Source organism: Cavia porcellus, unplaced genomic scaffold (assembly GCF_034190915.1).
Source record: "Cavia porcellus strain 051 isolate PalLab524CR breed Dunkin Hartley unplaced genomic scaffold, mCavPor4.1 scaffold_3, whole genome shotgun sequence".
Classification (NCBI taxonomy): Eukaryota; Metazoa; Chordata; class Mammalia; order Rodentia; family Caviidae; genus Cavia; species Cavia porcellus.
The window spans coordinates 3,256,673-3,277,263 of record NW_026947486.1 but is presented as its reverse complement, the minus strand read 5'-3'; positions in this window follow the sequence as shown (position 1 = coordinate 3,277,263).

Here is a 20,591-nt window from a genome sequence, read left to right as displayed (position 1 = left end):
ATTTCACAAATTATGTAAGAATCTCTGTGCACATGCTTGGCATGGTCGCTCATGCCTATAATCCCAGCAATCTGGGGGCTGAGGTGGATGGATCCTTGGGAGTTCCAGTCCATCTTAGGCTATGAATTTATCTCAAGGCCTCTTTCAACAACTACATAAGATGCTGTTTCCAAAAAGAGGACAACATTAAACTAGACACACTTGGTCTAGGTCCCTGGGTTCACTACATGAGTTGTGGAGTCTAAATATTCCATGCCATGAGAAAATACCTGGGATTTTTAGTGAAAGGGGCATTTGCATCCCTTTTCTAAGTGTTTCCCTTTCACCATGTTACATTTGAATTCTGGGAAAACCTGCTGGTGATAAGGTATTGTGCTAATACCTCATGTTTAGTGTTCAGGGTTATGCTGGAATGGATGCAGACCTCCTTGAAATAGCGATTGCAGACAAGTGAACCCCGAGGAAGCTGGATAGTTGAAGCAGGCACTCCAAATATTCATGCACTGCAAGGATTCACTTTCATTTTGGGTCTCATCTTCTGGTTGCTGGCTTTCAGTGCTAACTGATACTACCATGGTGGCAGTAATCCAGCAGAGACTGCATGTATGGTTTGCAGGTTTGCTTCCCAAGCCACCAGAAACTTGGCAGAACCCAAATCATTGTGGCATTTTCTTTCCTCCCTTGAAACATTTGGCTTTCTAATTTTGATAATTGAATAGACTGGGCTGGTCACCTTTGGACACCATATACCACAAACAGAGCTAAAGACAGAGCCAATTACTTCCCTCCACTTGTCAAAATATGTCAAATTTGCTTGATCACCACAACTTCAAAGAAAATTCTGAGGCAACTTAGAGCGGTTAATGAAATACTGCATGATTGGAATGGCTGTGGTTGTATGAGGTGGAAAGCTGCAGAGTTGGGCTGAAACTGTTCACAGAAATCCACAGGCTTGTGGTTGCCAGGCAACCACACTGGGCTGCGATTAGCTGAACATCACTGTGAGGGGGATTTTAGTCTCTAGGTTTGAAAATTTAAAAGACTGGGGTAGTCAAGTTTGGAACCCATAGACCTCAGACATACCAAAAGGTTTTCCAATGACTTCCCTCCACTTCTCAAAATATGTCAAATTTTCTTGATCACTACAACTGTAAAAAAAAATTCTGAGGCAACATAGAGAGGCTAATCAAGTACTGCATGATTGGAATGGGTGTGGTTGTATGAGGTGGAAAGCTGCAGAGTTGGGCTGAAACTGTTCACAGAAATCCACAAGCTTGTGGTTGCCAGGCAACCACAAAGGTCTGTTATTGGCTGAGCACCATTGTGAGCTGGACTTTAGGCTCTAGGATACAAGTGTGCAGTAGGAGACCTGAGTCACAATGCTGGGCGGTGCCATGGAGACCTCAGTGGCACAGAGGACCTTGTAGGGCAAGATTTAAATAGGATGAATATTCTTGGCCTGGTAGTCCACAATATTCTCTCTGAAGGCTTCACTGCTCAGAATTTGTGGATGGAAACGCTAGCCAATCTACACATGGATGTACTTTCAATGGGATATGAAATATGCCAGGGCCTGGCAGATGATCTCTGCCATGTCCTATCCTTGAGCATACGCTTTTCCCTTGTCATGTCTGTCATTTGGCTGAGTCCTGTTCCCTAAGCTATTCAGTCAAGACTTGCTGGCATCATTGACCTGCAGTATAAGAGCTTTCTGTGAAATTTCGCAGCAGAAATCCTCTGCAAGTACATAGCTTTGGATATGAGAGACAGTGGTGGAAGTTGAATTTCAAGGGCAGATATTTGAAAACAATGAAATAAGCCCCAAATAAGATATTTACATGTTTCCCAGATGAATATGTTTGGAAATACGGCGGAAGATGGAGATCAAGGCTGAGAAGAGTGCACACTCATTTCAAGGTACAAAAACCAGGGAAAAACATGGGCAAGCAAGCGAGCTGGTTAATGTGATGTAAAAATCTTTGATGATGAAAGGAAAATTATATTCTCATGATGATTTAATCAGGCTGTAGAAGTGAAGTTCTCATGTGGGTTGTCCTATGTGTGTCCTTCTGCATTGGGCAGTGGATGCAGGACAGGAGATCTTCAAATAAATCTGGTGGAACACAAAATACTGAAAAAAAAATTCAGCCTAAATCCTGTGTATTCCTTCCCTTTGAGAACATATATGGATAATGTACGAAGTTTCAAAAGAGAAAATGTCTATTGGGTCATGGTTACAACAATGAAATGGTCACTTCACATAACATTTTGAATTTTGCTTTCACAGTTGCTCATGTACCGGGCCTGAGTAAAGCAGAATGCAGAGTAAGCCTCATCAATAGTTGTGCATTCCATAAGTGGTTTTAAAACCAGTGAAACCCTTTGGACTTAGTGTTTGTATTTAATTGGTTGATTGGTTTTTCAAATTGTTTGTTTTACTATTTTTAACTTTGTGAGTCAGGGAACCCCTCACTCATAGTGATTTAGACCTCTCCAGAAGCTCTGAAGTTATTCTTGTAACAGCTATTACATGTTATAAGTTTCTCCTATTAAAACTTGAAAGACTAACAGACTCTGCTACTTTTCATCTAAATTCAGTGTTGGGCTAACTTCAGGGTTGGACTTTTTACAAGTCCTTTGAAATGTGTCCTCCTCTAGTCACTGGTCGTGCTGGAATTTACTTTCTTGTGAAGACAGGATTTGAGCAAATTGACACAAGTACAGTTTGCCACTACTCTGGACACCTGGTTAAATATCGAGTTCCCTAAATGGTGTGTGTTTTACTTTGATCTCTGCTCACACTTTGCTCATCCAGTTAGAAACACAGGGCTCCAGGCCATAGCGTTCCAGGCCTAAACAAGAAAATTTCCATTCCGTTTTGGGAGTTCATGCGTCTCTCATAATTACTTTTTCCACAAATGTGTGCTTCAGGAGAGGCCCTGTCCAAATGTGGAGAGTCCCATTTTCATTCAGTCACTTTTAGACTTTCTAAGATTTTCAGTTACTAGAGGTTTGCCCAGACTTGCCATTGTCAAGGGACAGTGCACTTCACTTGAAGTTGTGCAGTATTACTTCATGTGTCTCCGTGGAAATTCCACCAATGGGAAACTCTTGCTGTAGTCATCTCCAAGTGTTTCTGTGTAAGAAAATATAATTAACAAAGGATGTGGTTTCAAGCAGAATGAGGAAAGGAGGGATTATCTTTATTTCAGTGCAGGTTGACCTTTCAAAGAAACAGTAATTCCTATCAAATAGGAGGAAAAATCTTTTGTAAAGAGACATGGACATGACACGCTCAACTTTATATCACTTTTTTTAAAACGCCAAGGGCATTTGAGAAATTCTTGGCTGCTGAATTGTCCCTTTTTGCAAATTTCTCTTATGTAAGACACTCCAGCTTCTTTAAACCATGGTACAGTTCCTTCCATGTAAAAAACCAAAGCAAAAAACAAAATAAATTAAAACAAAACCCATCAAATTACATTTGAGAGCACACAATTGCTCAGCAGGCCCACTATTCCAGAAGCTAGAGGTAGAGAATCCTCAGCCTTCAGGCCATGGCCTGAAGTTTTGTCTCTATCATGGCCCCTCAATTCCCTGGCATGTCGACATTAACTCATGAATCTTTACTCATTTCCTCTTCAAATGCACAGGATCCAATCTATTTGAACCCTGTTCAGCTGGGCTGTAATCATCCAAGGACACACCAGAGGAAGGGCAGCCACTCCCTTGCCTGGGGCCTTGGAGCTTATCACAATAGAATTGGACACCTGAACAAGGGGAGCCAAAACAAAGAGAGGCATATTCCTAAAGCCTGAAGCACAGAAGCTACCTATAGACAAGCAGTGGGATTTCACAAATTATGTAAGAATCTCTGTGCACATGCTTGGCATGGTCGCTCATGCCTATAATCCCAGCAATCTGGGGGCTGAGGTGGATGGATCCTTGGGAGTTCCAGTCCATCTTAGGCTATGAATTTATCTCAAGGCCTCTTTCAACAACTACATAAGATGCTGTTTCCAAAAAGAGGACAACATTAAACTAGACACACTTGGTCTAGGTCCCTGGGTTCACTACATGAGTTGTGGAGTCTAAATATTCCATGCCATGAGAAAATACCTGGGATTTTTAGTGAAAGGGGCATTTGCATCCCTTTTCTAAGTGTTTCCCTTTCACCATGTTACATTTGAATTCTGGGAAAACCTGCTGGTGATAAGGTATTGTGCTAATACCTCATGTTTAGTGTTCAGGGTTATGCTGGAATGGATGCAGACCTCCTTGAAATAGCGATTGCAGACAAGTGAACCCCGAGGAAGCTGGATAGTTGAAGCAGGCACTCCAAATATTCATGCACTGCAAGGATTCACTTTCATTTTGGGTCTCATCTTCTGGTTGCTGGCTTTCAGTGCTAACTGATACTACCATGGTGGCAGTAATCCAGCAGAGACTGCATGTATGGTTTGCAGGTTTGCTTCCCAAGCCACCAGAAACTTGGCAGAACCCAAATCATTGTGGCATTTTCTTTCCTCCCTTGAAACATTTGGCTTTCTAATTTTGATAATTGAATAGACTGGGCTGGTCACCTTTGGACAAAATAAACCACAAACAGAGCTAAAGACAGAGCCAATTACTTCCCTCCACTTGTCAAAATATGTCAAATTTGCTTGATCACCACAACTTCAAAGAAAATTCTGAGGCAACTTAGAGCGGTTAATCAAATACTGCATGATTGGAATGGCTGTGGTTGTATGAGTTGGAAAGCTGCAGAGTTGGGCTGAAACTGTTCACAGAAATCCACAGGCTTGTGGTTGCCAGGCAACCACACTGGGCTGCGATTGGCTGAACATCACTGTGAGGGGGATTTTAGTCTCTAGGTTTGAAAATTTAAAAGACTGGGGTAGTCAAGTTTGGAACCCATAGACCTCAGACATACCAAAACGTTTTCCAAAGCCTTCCCTCCACTTCTCAAATATGTCAAATTTTCTTGATCACTACAACTGTAAAAAAAAAAAATTCTGAGGCAACATCGAGAGGCTAATCAAATACTGCATAATTGGAATGTCTGTGGTTGTATGAGGTGGAAAGCTGCAGAGTTGGGCTGAAACAGTTCACAGAAATCCACAAGCTTGTGGTTGCCAGGCAACCACACAGGGCTGCGATTGGCTGAGCACCATTGTGAGCTGGACTTTAGGCTCTAGGATACAAGTGTGCAGTAGGAGACCTGAGTCACAATGCTGGGCGTTGCCATGGAGACCTCAGTGGGACAGAGGACCTTGTAGGGCAAGATTTAAATAGGATGGATATTCTTGACCTGGTATGCCACAATATTCTCTCTGAAGGCTTCACTGCTCAGAATTTGTGGATGGAAATGCTAGCCAATCTACACATGGATGTACTTTCAATGGGATATGAAATATGCCAGGGCCTGGCAGATGATCTCTGCCATGTCCTATCCTTGAGCATACGCTTTTCCCTTGTCATGTCTGTCATTTGGCTGAGTCCTGTTCCCTAAGCTATTCAGTCAAGACTTGCTGGCATCATTGACCTGCAGTATAAGAGCTTTCTGTGAAATTTCTCAGCAGAAATCCTCTGCAAGTACATAGCTCTGGATATGAGAGACAGTGGTGGAAGTTGAATTTCAGGGGCAGATATTTGAAAACAATGAAACAAGCCCCGAATAAGATCTTTACATGTTTCCCAGATGAATATGTTTGGAAATACGGGGGAAGATGGAGATCAAGGCTGAGAAGAGTGCACACCCATTTCAAGGTACAAAAACCAGGGAAAAACATGGGAAAGCAAGAGAGCTGGTTAATCTGATGTAAAAATCTTTGATGATGAAAGGAAAATTATATTCTCATGATGATTTAATCAGGCTGTAGAAGTGAAGTTCTCATGTTGGTTGTCCTATGTGTGGCCTTCTGCATTGGGCAGTGGATGCAGGACAGGAGAACTTCAAATAATTCTGGTTGGACACAAAATACTGAAAAAAAAATTCAGCCTAAATCCTGTGTATTCCTTCCCTTTGAGAACATATATGGATAATGTACGAAGTTTCAAAAGAGAAAATGTCTATTGGGTCATGGTTTCAACAATGAAATGGTCACTTCACATAACATTTTGAATTTTGCTTTCACAGTTGCTCATGTACCGGGCCTGAGTAAAGCAGAATGCAGAGTAAGACTCATCAATAGTTGTGCATTCCATAAGTGGTTTTAAAACCAGTGAAACCCTTTGGACTTAGTGTTTGTATTTAATTGGTTGATTGGTTTTTCAAATTGTTTGTTTTACTATTCTTAACTTTGTGAGTCAGGGAAGCCCTCACTCATAGTGATTTCGACCTCTCCAAAAGCTCTGAAGTTATTCATGTAACAGCTATTACATGCTATAAGTTTCTCCTATTAAAACTTGAAAGACTAACAGACTCTGCTACTTTTCATCTAAATTCAGTGTTGGGCTAACTTCAGGGTTGGACTTTTTACAAGTCCTTTGAAATGTGTCCTCCTCTAGTCACTGGTCGTGCTGGAATTTACTTTCTTGTGAAGACAGGATTTGAGCAAATTGACACAAGTACAGTTTGCCACTACTCTGGACACCTGGTTAAATATCGAGTTCCCTAAATGGTGTGTGTTTTACTTTGATCTCTGCTCACACTTTGCTCATCCAGTTAGAAACACAGGGCTCCAGGCCATAGCGTTCCAGGCCTAAACAAGAAAATTTCCATTCCGTTTTGGGAGTTCATGCGTCTCTCATAATTACTTTTTCCACAAATGTGTGCTTCAGGAGAGGCCCTGTCCAAATGTGGAGAGTCCCATTTTCATTCAGTCACTTTTAGACTTTCTAAGATTTTCAGTTACTAGAGGTTTGCCCAGACTTGCCATTGTCAAGGGACAGTGCACTTCACTTGAAGTTGTGCAGTATTACTTCATGTGTCTCCGTGGAAATTCCACCAATGGGAAACTCTTGCTGTAGTCATCTCCAAGTGTTTCTGTGTAAGAAAATATAATTAACAAAGGATGTGGTTTCAAGCAGAATGAGGAAAGGAGGGATTATCTTTATTTCAGTGCAGGTTGACCTTTCAAAGAAACAGTAATTCCTATCAAATAGGAGGAAAAATCTTTTGTAAAGAGACATGGACATGACACGCTCAACTTTATATCACTTTTTTTAAAACGCCAAGGGCATTTGAGAAATTCTTGGCTGCTGAATTGTCCCTTTTTGCAAATTTCTCTTATGTAAGACACTCCAGCTTCTTTAAACCATGGTACAGTTCCTTCCATGTAAAAAACCAAAGCAAAAAACAAAATAAATTAAAACAAAACCCATCAAATTACATTTGAGAGCACACAATTGCTCAGCAGGCCCACTATTCCAGAAGCTAGAGGTAGAGAATCCTCAGCCTTCAGGCCATGGCCTGAAGTTTTGTCTCTATCATGGCCCCTCAATTCCCTGGCATGTCGACATTAACTCATGAATCTTTACTCATTTCCTCTTCAAATGCACAGGATCCAATCTATTTGAACCCTGTTCACCTGGGCTGTAATCATCCAAGGACACACCAGAGGAAGGGCAGCCACTCCCTTGCCTGGGGCCTTGGAGCTTATCACAATAGAATTGGACACCTGAACAAGGGGAGCCAAAACAAAGAGAGGCATATTCCTAAAGCCTGAAGCACAGAAGCTACCTATAGACAAGCAGTGGGATTTCACAAATTATGTAAGAATCTCTGTGCACATGCTTGGCATGGTCGCTCATGCCTATAATCCCATCAATCTGGGGGCTGAGGTGGATGGATCCTTGGGAGTTCCAGTCCATCTTAGGCTATGAATTTATCTCAAGGCCTCTTTCAACAACTACATAAGATGCTGTTTCCAAAAAGAGGACAACATTAAACTAGACACACTTGGTCTAGGTCCCTGGGTTCACTACATGAGTTGTGGAGTCTAAATATTCCATGCCATGAGAAAATACCTGGGATTTTTAGTGAAAGGGGCATTTGCATCCCTTTTCTAAGTGTTTCCCTTTCACCATGTTACATTTGAATTCTGGGAAAACCTGCTGGTGATAAGGTATTGTGCTAATACCTCATGTTTAGTGTTCAGGGTTATGCTGGAATGGATGCAGACCTCCTTGAAATAGCGATTGCAGACAAGTGAACCCCGAGGAAGCTGGATAGTTGAAGCAGGCACTCCAAATATTCATGCACTGCAAGGATTCACTTTCATTTTGGGTCTCATCTTCTGGTTGCTGGCTTTCAGTGCTAACTGATACTACCATGGTGGCAGTAATCCAGCAGAGACTGCATGTATGGTTTGCAGGTTTGCTTCCCAAGCCACCAGAAACTTGGCAGAACCCAAATCATTGTGGCATTTTCTTTCCTCCCTTGAAACATTTGGCTTTCTAATTTTGATAATTGAATAGACTGGGCTGGTCACCTTTGGACAAAATAAACCACAAACAGAGCTAAAGACAGAGCCAATTACTTCCCTCCACTTGTCAAAATATGTCAAATTTGCTTGATCACCACAACTTCAAAGAAAATTCTGAGGCAACTTAGAGCGGTTAATCAAATACTGCATGATTGGAATGGCTGTGGTTGTATGAGTTGGAAAGCTGCAGAGTTGGGCTGAAACTGTTCACAGAAATCCACAGGCTTGTGGTTGCCAGGCAACCACACTGGGCTGCGATTGGCTGAACATCACTGTGAGGGGGATTTTAGTCTCTAGGTTTGAAAATTTAAAAGACTGGGGTAGTCAAGTTTGGAACCCATAGACCTCAGACATACCAAAACGTTTTCCAAAGCCTTCCCTCCACTTCTCAAATATGTCAAATTTTCTTGATCACTACAACTGTAAAAAAAAAAATTCTGAGGCAACATCGAGAGGCTAATCAAATACTGCATAATTGGAATGTCTGTGGTTGTATGAGGTGGAAAGCTGCAGAGTTGGGCTGAAACAGTTCACAGAAATCCACAAGCTTGTGGTTGCCAGGCAACCACACAGGGCTGCGATTGGCTGAGCACCATTGTGAGCTGGACTTTAGGCTCTAGGATACAAGTGTGCAGTAGGAGACCTGAGTCACAATGCTGGGCGTTGCCATGGAGACCTCAGTGGGACAGAGGACCTTGTAGGGCAAGATTTAAATAGGATGGATATTCTTGACCTGGTATGCCACAATATTCTCTCTGAAGGCTTCACTGCTCAGAATTTGTGGATGGAAATGCTAGCCAATCTACACATGGATGTACTTTCAATGGGATATGAAATATGCCAGGGCCTGGCAGATGATCTCTGCCATGTCCTATCCTTGAGCATACGCTTTTCCCTTGTCATGTCTGTCATTTGGCTGAGTCCTGTTCCCTAAGCTATTCAGTCAAGACTTGCTGGCATCATTGACCTGCAGTATAAGAGCTTTCTGTGAAATTTCTCAGCAGAAATCCTCTGCAAGTACATAGCTCTGGATATGAGAGACAGTGGTGGAAGTTGAATTTCAGGGGCAGATATTTGAAAACAATGAAACAAGCCCCGAATAAGATCTTTACATGTTTCCCAGATGAATATGTTTGGAAATACGGGGGAAGATGGAGATCAAGGCTGAGAAGAGTGCACACCCATTTCAAGGTACAAAAACCAGGGAAAAACATGGGAAAGCAAGAGAGCTGGTTAATCTGATGTAAAAATCTTTGATGATGAAAGGAAAATTATATTCTCATGATGATTTAATCAGGCTGTAGAAGTGAAGTTCTCATGTTGGTTGTCCTATGTGTGGCCTTCTGCATTGGGCAGTGGATGCAGGACAGGAGAATTTCAAATAATTCTGGTTGGACACAAAATACTGAAAAAAAAATTCAGCCTAAATCCTGTGTATTCCTTCCCTTTGAGAACATATATGGATAATGTACGAAGTTTCAAAAGAGAAAATGTCTATTGGGTCATGGTTTCAACAATGAAATGGTCACTTCACATAACATTTTGAATTTTGCTTTCACAGTTGCTCATGTACCGGGCCTGAGTAAAGCAGAATGCAGAGTAAGACTCATCAATAGTTGTGCATTCCATAAGTGGTTTTAAAATCAGTGAAACCCTTTGGACTTAGTGTTTGTATTTAATTGGTTGATTGGTTTTTCAAATTGTTTGTTTTACTATTCTTAACTTTGTGAGTCAGGGAAGCCCTCACTCATAGTGATTTCGACCTCTCCAAAAGCTCTGAAGTTATTCATGTAACAGCTATTACATGCTATAAGTTTCTCCTATTAAAACTTGAAAGACTAACAGACTCTGCTACTTTTCATCTAAATTCAGTGTTGGGCTAACTTCAGGGTTGGACTTTTTACAAGTCCTTTGAAATGTTTCCTCCTCTAGTCACTGGTCATGCTGGAATTTACTTTCTTGTGAAGACAGGATTTGAGCAAATTGACACAAGTACAGTTTCCCACTACTCTGGACACCTGGTTAAATATCGAGTTCCATAAATGGTGTGTGTTTCACTTTGATCTCTGCTCACACTTTGATCATGCAGTTAGAAACACAGGGCTCCAGGCCATAGCGTTCCAGGCCTAAACAAGAAAATTTCCATTCCGTTTTGGGAGTTCATGCGTCTCTCATAATTACTTTTTCCACAAATGTGTGCTTCAGGAGAGGCCCTGTCCAATGTGGAGAGGCCCATTTTCATTCACTCACTTTTAGACTTTCTAAGATTTTCAGTTACTAGAGGTTTGCCCAGACTTGCCATTGTCAAGGGACAGTGCACTTCACTTGAAGTTGTGCAGTATTACTTCATGTGTCTCCGTGGAAATTCCACCAATGGGAAACTCTTGCTGTAGTCATCTCCAAGTGTTTCTGTGTAAGAAAATATAACTAACAAAGGATGTGGTTTCAAGCAGAATGAGGAAAGGAGGGATTATCTTTATTTCAGTGCAGGTTGACCTTTCAAAGAAACAGTAATTCCTATCAAATAGGAGGTAAAATCTTTTGTAAAGAGACATGGACATGACACGCTCAACTTTATGTCACTTTTTTTAAAACACCAAGGGCATTTGAGAAATTCTTGGCTGCTGAATTGTCCCTTTTTGCAAATTTCTCTTAGGTAAGACACTCCAGCTTCTTTAAACCATGGTACAGTTCCTTCCATGTAAAAAACCAAAGCAAAAAACAAAATAAATTAAAACAAAACCCATCAAATTACATTTGAGAGCACACAATTGCTCAGCAGGCCCACTATTCAAGAAGCTAGAGGTAGAGAATCCTCAGCCTTGGGCCCATGGCCTCAAGTTTTGTCTCTATCATGGCCCCTCAATTCCCTGGCATGTCCACATTAACTCATGAATCTTTACTCATTTCCTCTTCAAATGCACAGGATCCAGTATATTTGAACCCTGTTCACCTGGGCTGTAATCATCCAAGGACACACCAGAGGAAGGGCAGCCACTCACTTGCCTGGGGCCTTGGAGCTTATCACAATAGAATTGGACACCTGAACAAGGGGAGCCAAAACAAAGAGAGGCATATTCCTAAAGCCTGAAGCACAGAAGCTACCTATAGACAAGCAGTGGGATTTCACAAATTATGTAAGAATCTCTGTGCACATGCTTGGCATGGTCGCTCATGCCTATAATCCCAGCAATCTGGGGGCTGAGGTGGATGGATCCTTGGGAGTTCCAGTCCATCTTAGGCTATGAATTTATCTCAAGGCCTCTTTCAACAACTACATAAGATGCTGTTTCCAAAAAGAGGACAACATTAAACTAGACACACTTGGTCTAGGTCCCTGGGTTCACTACATGAGTTGTGGAGTCTAAATATTCCATGCCATGAGAAAATACCTGGGATTTTTAGTGAAAGGGGCATTTGCATCCCTTTTCTAAGTGTTTCCCTTTCACCATGTTACATTTGAATTCTGGGAAAACCTGCTGGTGATAAGGTATTGTGCTAATACCTCATGTTTAGTGTTCAGGGTTATGCTGGAATGGATGCAGACCTCCTTGAAATAGCGATTGCAGACAAGTGAACCCCGAGGAAGCTGGATAGTTGAAGCAGGCACTCCAAATATTCATGCACTGCAAGGATTCACTTTCATTTTGGGTCTCATCTTCTGGTTGCTGGCTTTCAGTGCTAACTGATACTACCATGGTGGCAGTAATCCAGCAGAGACTGCATGTATGGTTTGCAGGTTTGCTTCCCAAGCCACCAGAAACTTGGCAGAACCGAAATCATTGTGGCATTTTCTTTCCTCCCTTGAAACATTTGGCTTTCTAATTTTGATAATTGAATAGACTGAGCTGGTCACCTTTGGACAAAATAAACCACAAACAGAGCTAAAGACAGAGCCAATTACTTCCCTCCACTTGTCAAAATATGTCAAATTTGCTTGATCACCACAACTTCAAAGAAAATTCTGAGGCAACTTAGAGAGGTTAATCAAATACTGCATGATTGGAATGGCTGTGGTTGTATGAGGTGGAAAGCTGCAGAGTTGGGCTGAAACTGTTCACAGAAATCCACAGGCTTGTGGTTGCCAGGCAACCACACTGGGCTCAGATTGGCTGAACATCACTGTGAGGGGGATTTTAGGCTCTAGGTTTGAAAATTTAAAAGACTGGGGTAGTCAAGTTTGGAACCCATAGACCTCAGACATACCAAAACGTTTTCCAAAGACTTCCCTCCACTTCTCAAAATATGTCAAATTTTCTTGATCACTACAACTGTAAAAAAAAAAATTCTGAGGCAACATCGAGAGGCTAATCAAATACTGCATAATTGGAATGTCTGTGGTTGTATGAGGTGGAAAGCTGCAGAGTTGGGCTGAAACAGTTCACAGAAATCCACAAGCTTGTGGTTGCCAGGCAACCACACAGGGCTGCGATTGGCTGAGCACCATTGTGAGCTGGACTTTAGGCTCTAGGATACAAGTGTGCAGTAGGAGACCTGAGTCACAATGCTGGGCGTTGCCATGGAGACCTCAGTGGGACAGAGGACCTTGTAGGGCAAGATTTAAATAGGATGGATATTCTTGACCTGGTATGCCACAATATTCTCTCTGAAGGCTTCACTGCTCAGAATTTGTGGATGGAAATGCTAGCCAATCTACACATGGATGTACTTTCAATGGGATATGAAATATGCCAGGGCCTGGCAGATGATCTCTGCCATGTCCTATCCTTGAGCATACCCTTTTCCCTTGTCATGTCTGTCATTTGGCTGAGTCCTGTTCCCTAAGCTATTCAGTCAAGACTTGCTGGCTTCATTCACCTGCAGTATAAGAGCTTTCTGTGAAATTTCTCAGCAGAAATCCTCTGCAAGTACATAGTTTTGGATATGAGAGACAGTGGTGGAAGTTGAATTTCAAGGGCAGATATTTGAAAACAATGAAACAAGCCCCGAATAAGATCCTTACATGTTTCCCAGATGAATATGTTTGGAAATACGGGGGAAGATGGAGATCAAGGCTGAGAAGAGTGCACACCCATTTCAAGGTACAAAAACCAGGGAAAAACTTGGGAAAGCAAGAGAGCTGGTTAATCTGATGTAAAAATCTTTGATGATGAAAGGAAAATTATATTCTCATGATGATTTAATCAGGCTATAGAAGTGAAGTTCTCATGTTGGTTGTCCTATGTGTGGCTTTCTGCATTGGGCAGTGGATGCAGGACAGGAGATCTTCAAATAAATCTGGTGGAACACAAAATACTGAAAACAAAAATTCAGCGTAAATCCGGTGTATTCCTTCTCTTTGAGAACATATATGGATAATGAATGAAGTTTCAAAAGAGAAAATGTCTATTGGGTTATGGTTTCAACAATGAAATGGTCACTTCACATAACATTTTGAATTTTGCTTTCACAGTTGCTCATGTACCGGGCCTGAGTAAAGCAGAATGCAGAGAAAGCCTCATCAATAGTTGTGCATTCCATAAGTGGTTTTAAAACCAGTGAAACCCTTTGGACTTACTGTTTGTTTTTAATGGGTTGATTGGTTTTTCAAATTGTTTGTTTTACTATTTTTAACTTTGTGAGTCAGGGAAGCCCTCACTCATAGTGATTTCGACCTCTCCAAAAGCTCTGAAGTTATTCATGTAACAGCTATTACATGCTATAAGTTTCTCCTATTAAAACTTGAAAGACTAACAGACTCTGCTACTTTTCATCTAAATTCAGTGTTGGGCTAACTTCAGGGTTGGACTTTTTACAAGACCTTTGAAATGTGTCCTCCTCTAGTCACTGGTCGTGCTGGAATTTACTTTCTTGTGAAGACAGGATTTGAGCAACTTGACACAAGTACAGTTTGCCACTACTCTGGACACATGGTTAAATATCGAGTTCCCTAAATGCTGTGTGTTTTACTTTGATCTCTGCTCACACTTTGCTCATCCAGTTAGAAACACAGGGCTCCAGGCCATAGCGTTCCAGGCCTAAACAAGAAAATTTCCATTCCGTTTTGGGAGTTCATGCGTCTCTCATAATTCCTTTTTCCACAAATGTGTGCTTCAGGAGAGGCCCTGTCCAAATGTGGAGAGGCCCATTTTCATTCACTCACTTTTAGACTTTCTAAGATTTTCAGTTACTAGAGGTTTGCCCAGACTTGCCATTGTCAAGGGACAGTGCACTTCACTTGAAGTTGTGCAGTATTACTTCATGTGTCTCCATGGAAATTCCACCAATGGGAAACTCTTGCTGTAGTCATCTCCACGTGTTTCTGTGTAAGAAAATATAACTAACAAAGGATGTGGTTTCAAGCAGAATGAGGAAAGGAGGGATTATCTTTATTTCAGTGCAGGTTGACCTTTCAAAGAAACAGTAATTCCTATCAAATAGGAGGTAAAATCTTTTGTAAAGAGACATGGACATGACACGCTCAACTTTATCTCACTTTTTTTAAAAAGCCAAGGGCATTTGAGAAATTCTTGGCTGTTGAATTGTCCCTTTTTGCAAATTTCTATTAGGTAAGACACTCCAGCTTCTTTAAACCATGGTACAGTTCCTTCCATGTAAAAAACCAAACCAAAAAACAAAATAAATTAAAACAAAACCCATCAAATTACATTTGAGAACACAATTGCTCAGCAGGCCCACTATTCCAGAAGCTAGAGGTAGAGAATCCTCAGCCTTCGGCCCATGGCCTGAAGTTTTGTCTCTATCATGGCCCCTCAATTCCCTGGCATGTCGACATTAACTCATGAATCTTTACTCATTTCCTCTTCAAATGCACAGGATCCAATCTATTTGAACCCTGTTCACCTGGGCTGTAATCATCCAAGGACACACCAGAGGAAGGGCAGCCACTCCCTTGCCTGGGGCCTTGGAGCTTATCACAATAGAAATGGACACCTGAACAAGGGGAGCCAAAACAAAGAGAGGCATATTCCTAAAGCCTGAAGCACAGAAGCTACCTATAGACCAGTAGTGGGATTTCACAAATTATGTAAGAATTTCTGTGCACATGCTTGGCATGGTCGCTCATGCCTATAATCCCAGCAATCTGGGGGCTGAGGTGGATGGATCCTTGGGAGTTCCAGTCCATCTTGGGCTATGAATTTATCTCAAGGCCTCTTTCAACAACTATATAAGATGCTGTTTCCAAAAAGAGGACAACATTAAACTAGACACACTTGGTCTAGGTTCCTGGGTTCACTACATGAGTTGTGGAGTCTAAATATTCCATGCTATGAGAAAATACCTGGGATTTTTAGTGAAAGGGGAATTTGCATCCCTTTTCTAAGGGTTTCCCTTTCACCATGTTACATTTCAATTCTGGGAACACCTGCTGGTGATAAGGTATTGTGCTAATACCTCATGTTTAGTGTTCAGGGTTATGCTGGAATGGCTGCAGACCTCCTTGAAATAGCGATTGTAGACAAGTGAACCCCGAGGAAGCTGGATAGTTGAAGCAGGCACTCCAAATATTCATGCACTGCAAGGATTCACTTTCATTTTGGGTCTCATCTTCTGGTTGCTGGCTTTTAGTGCTAACTGATACTACCATGGTGGCAGTAATCCAGCAGAGACTGCATGTATGGTTTGCAGGTTTGCTTCCCAAGCCACCAGAAACTTGGCAGAACCCAAATCATTGTGGCATTTTTTTCATCCCTTGAAACATTTGTCTTTCTAAGTTTGATAAATGAATAGACTGGGCTAGTCACGTTTGGACCCCATATACCACAAAGAGAGCTAAAGACAGAGCCAATTACTTCCCTCCACTTGTCAAAATATGTCAAATTTGTTTCATCACCACAACTTCAAAGAAAATTCTGAGGCAACTTAGAGAGGTTAATCAAATACTACATGATTGGAATGGCTGTGGTTGTATGAGGTGGAAAGCTGCAGAGTTGGGCTGAAACTGTTCACAGTAATCCACAGGCTTGTGGTTGCCAGGCAAGTACACTGGGCTGAAATTGGCTGAAAATCACTGTGAGGGGGATTTTAGGCTCTAGGTTTGAAAATTTAAAAGACTGGTGTAGTCAAGTTTGGAACCCATAGACCTCAGACATACCAAAAGGTTTTCCAATGACTTCCCTCCACTTCTCAAAATATGTCAAATTTTCTTGATCACTACTACTGTAAAAAAAATTCTGAGGCAACATAGAGAGGCTAATCAAATGCTGCATGATTGGAATGGCTGTGGTTGTATGAGGTGGAAAGCTGCAGAGTTGGGCTGAAACAGTTCACAGAAATCAACAAGCTTGTGGTTGCCAGGCAACCACAATGGGCTGTGATTGGCTGAGCACCATTGTGAGCTGGACTTTAGGCTCTAGGATACAAGTGTGCAGTAGGAGACCTGAGTCACAATGCTGGGCGTTGCCATGGAGACCTCAGTGGCACAGAGGACCTTGTAGGGCAAGATTTAAATAGGATGAATATTCTTGGACTGGTATGCCACAATATTCTCTCTGAAGGCTTCACTGCTCAGAATTTGTGGATGGAAATGCTAGCCAATCTACACATGGATGTACTCTCAATGGGATATGAAATATGCCAGGGCCTGGCAGATGATCTCTGCCATGTCCTACCCTTGAGCATACGCTTTTCCCTTGTCATGTCTGTCCTTTGGCTGAGTCCTGTTCCCTAAGCTATTCAGTCAAGACTTGCTGGCTTCATTCACCTGCAGTATAAGAGCTTTCTGTGAAATTTCTCAGCAGAAATCCTCTGCAAGTACATAGCTTTGGATATGAGAGACAGTGGTGGAAGTTGAATTTCAAGGGCAGATATTTGAAAACAATGAAACAAACCCCGAATAAGATCTTTACATGTTTCCCAGATGAATATGTTTGGAAATACGGGGGAAGATGGAGATCAAGGCTGAGAAGAGTACACACCCATTTCAAGGTACAAAAACCAGGGAAAAACTTGGGAAAGCAAGAGAGCTGGTTAATCTGATGTAAAAATCTTTGATGATGAAAGGAAAATTATATTCTCATGATGATTTAATCAGGCTGTAGAAGTGAAGTTCTCATGTTGGTTGTCCTATGTGTGGCCTTCTGTATTTGGCAGTGGATGCAGGACAGGAGATCTTCAAATAAATCTGGTGGAACACAAAATACTGAAAAAAAAATTCAGCCTAAATCCTGTGTATTCCTTCCCTTTGAGAACATATATGGATAATGTACGAAGTTTCAAAAGAGAAAATGTCTATTGGGTCATGGTTTCAACAATGAAATGGTCACTTCACATAACATTTTGAATTTTGCTTTCACAGTTGCTCATGTACCGGGCCTGAGTAAAGCAGAATGCAGAGTAAGCCTCATCAATAGTTGTGCATTCCATAAGTGGTTTTAAAACCAGTGAAACCCTTTGGACTTAGTGTTTGTATTTAATTGGTTGATTGGTTTTTCAAATTGTTTGTTTTACAATTTTTAACTTTGTGAGTCAGGGAAGCCCTCACTCATAGTGATTTCGACCTCTCCAAAAGCTCTGAAGTTATTCATGTAAAAGCTATTACATGCTATAAGTTTCTCCTATTAAAACTTGAAAGACTAACAGACTCTGCTACTTTTCATCTAAATTCAGTGTTAGGCAAACTTCATGGTTGGAATTTTTACAAGTCCTTTGAAATGTGTACTCCTCTATTCACTGGTCGTGCTGGAATTTAGTTTCTTGTGAAGACAGGATTTGAGCAAATTGACACAAGTACAGTTTGTCACTACTCTGGACACTTGGTTAAATATCGAGTTCCCTAAATGGTGTGTGTTTTACTTTGATCTCTGCTCACACTTTGCTCATCCAGTTAGAAACACAGGCATCCAGGCCATAGCGTTCCAGGCCTAAACAAGAAAATTTCCATTCCGTTTTGGGAGTTCATGCGTCTCTCATAATTACTTTTTCCACAAATGTGTGCTTCAGGAGAGGCCCTGTCCAATCTTGGAGAGGCCCATTTTCATTCACCCACTTTTAGACTTTCTAAGATTTTCAGTTACTAGAGGTTTGCCCAGACTTGCCATTGTCAAGGGACAGTGCACTTCACTTGAAATTGTGCAGTATTACTTCATGTGTCTCCGTGGAAATTCCACCAATGGGAAACTCTTGCTGTAGTCATCTCCAAGTGTTTCTGTGTAAGAAAATATAACTAACAAAGGATGTGGTTTCAAGCAGAATGAGGAAAGGAGGGATTATCTTTATTTCAGTGCAGGTTGACCTTTCAAAGTAACAGTAATTCCTATCAAATAGGAGGAAAAATCTTTTGTAAAGAGACATGGACATGACACGCTCAACTTTATGTCACTTTTTTTAAAATGCCAAGGGCATTTGAGAAATTCTTGGCTGCTGAATTGTACCTTTTTGCAAATTTCTCTTAGGTAAGACACTCCAGCTTCTTTAAACCATGGTACAGTTCCTTCCATGTAAAAAACCAAAGCAAAAAAAAAAAAATAAATTAAAACAAAACCCATCAAATTACATTTGAGAGCACACAATTGCTCAGCAGGCCCACTATTCCAGAAGCTAGAGGTAGAGAATCCTCAGCCTTCGGCCCATGGCCTGAAGTTTTGTCTCTATCATGGCCCCTCAATTCCCTGGCATGTCCACATTAACTCATGAATCTTTACTCATTTCCTCTTCAAATGCACAGGATCCAATATATTTGAACCCTGTTCACCTTGGCTGTAATCAATCAAGGACACACCAGAGGAAGTGCAGCCACTCCCTTGCCTGGGGCCTTGGAGCTTATCACAATAGAAATGGACACCTGAACAAGGGGAGCCAAAACAAAGAGAGGCATATTCCTAAAGCCTGAAGCACAGAAGCTACCTATAGACCAGTAGTGGGATTTCACAAATTATGTAAGAATCTCTGTGCACATGCTTGGCATGGTCGCTCATGCCTATAATCCCAGCAATCTGGGGGCTGAGGTGGATGGATCCTTGGGAGTTCCAGTCCATCTTGGGCTACGAATTTATCTCAAGGCCTCTTTCAACAACTACATAAGATGCTGTTTCCAAAAAGAGGACAACATTAAACTAGACACACTTGGTATAGGTACCTGGGTTCACTACATGAGTTGTGGAGTCTAAATATTCCATGCCATGAGAAAATACCTGGGATTTTTAGTGAAAGGGGCATTTGCATCCCTTTTCTAAGGGTTTCCCTTTCACCATGTTACATTTGAATTCTGGGAAAACCTGCTGGTGATAAGGTATTGTGCTAATACCTCATGTTTAGTGTTCAGGGTTATGCTGGAATGGCTGCAGCCCTCCTTGAAATAGCGATTGCAGACAAGTGAACCCCGAGGAAGCTGGATAGTTAAAGCAGGCACTCCAAATATTCATGCACTGCAAGGATTCACTTTCATTTTGGGTCTCATCTTCTGGTTGCTGGCTTTCAGTGCTAACCGATACTACCATGGTGGCAGTAATCCAGCAGAGACTGCATGTATGGTTTGCAGGTTTGCTTCCCAAGCCACCAGAAACTTGGCAGAACCCAAATCATTTTTCATTTTCTTTCCTCCCTTGAAACATTTGGCTTTCTAAGTTTGATAATTGAATAGACTGGGCTAGTCACCTTTGGAACCCATATACCACAAACAGAGCTAAAGACAGAGCCAATTACTTCCCTCCACTTGTCAAAATATGTCAAATTTGCTTGATCACCACAACTTCAAAGAAAATTCTGAGGCAACTTAGAGAGGTTAATCAAATACTGCATGATTGGAATGGCTGTGGTTGTATGAGGTGGAAAGTTGCAAAGTTAGGCTGAAACTGTTCACAGAAATCCACAGGCTTGTGGTTGCCAGGCAACCACACTGGGCTCAGATTGGCTGAACATCACTGTGAGGGGGATTTTAGGCTCTAGGTTTGAAAATTTAAAAGACTGGTGTAGTCAAGTTTGGAACCCATAGACTTCAGACATACCAAAAGGTTTTCCAATGACTTCCCTCCACTTCTCAAAATATGTCAAATTTTCTTGATCACTACAACTGTAAAAAAAATTCTGAGGCAACATAGAGAGGCTAATCAAATACTGCATGATTGGAATGTCTGTGGTTGTATGAGGTGGAAAGCTGCAGAGTTGGGCTGAAACTGTTCACAGAAATCCACAGGCTTGTGGTTGCCAGGCATCCACACTGGGCTCAGATTTGCTGAACATCACTGTGAGGGAGATTTTAGG